Here is a 2,327-nt window from a genome sequence, read left to right as displayed (position 1 = left end):
TGATGGAGGAGGCCAGCAGAGTGGAGGAAGGTATGTTGGTTGGATCAGCCTGGGCTTTGCCTCTGACCCAAATCGAGAGCCCTTCAGATCGCACTTTCAATGGGTTATTGCAATAATTGTTCGTGTCGAACGGATTCCAGATCCCAAAATAATTCATGTTTTTTGATTACCATTTGATTTTCAAAATTTCTGTTTTTTCCCCTCCCCTTTTAATCGGGTGAATCAAAACTTGTCATTCAAAGAGCACATCAGCCAAGAGTTGGCCCCCACCCCCCACCCCCAGTCAAAAAAGAATGAGTCCAGGAACTGCTTGAAAATATTGCAAACTTGCAGCTATCCGGAGATATGAATGTTTCAAGTACCGTGAAGCACACCAGAGATTCTTGGGTGGCCTGCAGGAGAACCTGCAGAGAGAAGCCGGTGGCAGGTCAAGATTACAAACTGGAGAAATGCACAGATCTTATGTTGGATGTCTTTCTGTTCCTTTATTGATAGAGAGAAGAGAAGAAGCGGAAACGTAAGTGACAATAATGCCATACCACCTTTCCCTGTGTTCTCATTTGGGTTTTATGCTCCCCCTCTGTTCAGGCCCCCCCCTCCACACCAGAACCCAAACTCTTGACGGAACCAGATCTGGGAAGAACAGAACTGCCCTCCTCCATGCAAATACCCATGATTGGTGTATGATTCCCTCCAAAGTCTTCCTCGGGGTTTCTTAAACAAGAAACCATATTGTAGTTTTGCAAATTTTGCACAGGTGTTTTTCAGTCTGTGTAAAACTTCCAGAGGAGGGAAGTCGGCCTGGTGTAGCCCAATCTTGTCAGGTCTCAGAATCGAAGGAGGGTGGGTATTTGGATGGGACACCAGCAAGGAAGACTCTGCAGAGGAAGGCAGGGGCAAACCACCTCTGCTTCTCTCTTGACTTGAAAGCCCCTTGCAGGAGTTGTTGTAAATTAATTGACACTTGTCAGTACGTACATATGTAGAACTTTCTGAACAGTATCCATCCCTCCAGACAAGCATGTTGCCCAAATGCCCAAATGGGTTCCTGTTCCCAAAGACAACGCCCAAGAAATGCAGCAGGTGATGGGCATCCTAGATCTTCTGAAGGGTCCTCATGAGTGGCTTCTCAATGAGGGTCAGCAGAGTCAGGCGCATTGACAGGCTGCACATGAAGCCGTACAGCTGATGGCCTTCATCAGGCAGCGCTTGTCGGTCTTGGCCGGGCCTGAACGGCCCCTCGTGGTTGTGTCTTTGGAGGGGCAGGAGGCCAGGTCCTCTGCAGGGCAAAGACAGAGGCTCTGCTGGGATCCGGAAGACCCTCTTGGGCAGCTGTCAAAATAAGGTGGGAAGGTGAAGGGACAGGGTTTGTCCTCATCTTTCTCTCTCTGCTGCGGCTTGGCTAGATCTGGAGGTGGTCCCCCAGCTTTGGAATACTTGTCGCTCCATCATTTTAGCCTGCCTGCCTTTCCTCCAGCAATCTCAAGGGAACACAAATGGTTCTTCTCTCCTCCAATATAATTTTCACAACAACACTGTGGGGAGGATTTAACTGAGAAAGACACTGACCTCCGGTCTCCATGCATGAAAGAGAATCAGGATTTGAACTCAAAACTCCCTAGCCCGATGGAGGTACCTGGACTGCAGCTAAATAGCATATATGCCCTAATGAGAACCTTTGAGAGGGAAAAAAGGGTGGAAATCCATGACATCAGTAGCAGGTTCAAATCTCCACTCTGCCACGCGGACATTCTGAGCGGTCGTGGGCCGGTCACACCCCCTCAGCCTCCTCTCCTTAGAAGGTTCCGGAGAGGATGACATGGAGGAGTGGAGTACAGCAGAAGGTGCTTTGGGACCTCTTTGGGGGAGGAAGGTGGGGCACCTATCAGGTTAGTCAACAGTTGAATATCTTACCCAACTCCTCCTAGCAGGAGTCAGCAGCACATGAGAGGAAAGGATGAAGGGAGGGAGAGAGAAACTGAGTGCCAGGATCCAGCTGGCATCGTGGCCCTCTGGACTCGACCCAGGAGTCTCTCTTTGTCTTTCAGAACGATGATGGACGGAAAGCCAGAGATGCCCCAGCGCCCCAAAACCAGACGGGTAAGTGTTACCGAGTCCTGACCACCTCTGAATGCCAATAGTGGGGCTCTGAGTTCCCAGTCGGGATCCTGATCACCTTGAGCATGGAGAAGGCCAGATTTTCTCACACCAGTCGTATCATCCATAGAGCCTTCCTCAGGTCATCATGACTCTCTTTAGGGGTTTAAAATGGTAGGAAAAGGGTAGTGAAATAACTCACGTTTCGAGGTCAGTAATTCTACCTCTTT

Source organism: Eublepharis macularius, chromosome 9 (assembly GCF_028583425.1).
Source record: "Eublepharis macularius isolate TG4126 chromosome 9, MPM_Emac_v1.0, whole genome shotgun sequence".
Classification (NCBI taxonomy): Eukaryota; Metazoa; Chordata; class Lepidosauria; order Squamata; family Eublepharidae; genus Eublepharis; species Eublepharis macularius.
This window is presented reverse-complemented; position numbering follows the sequence as displayed.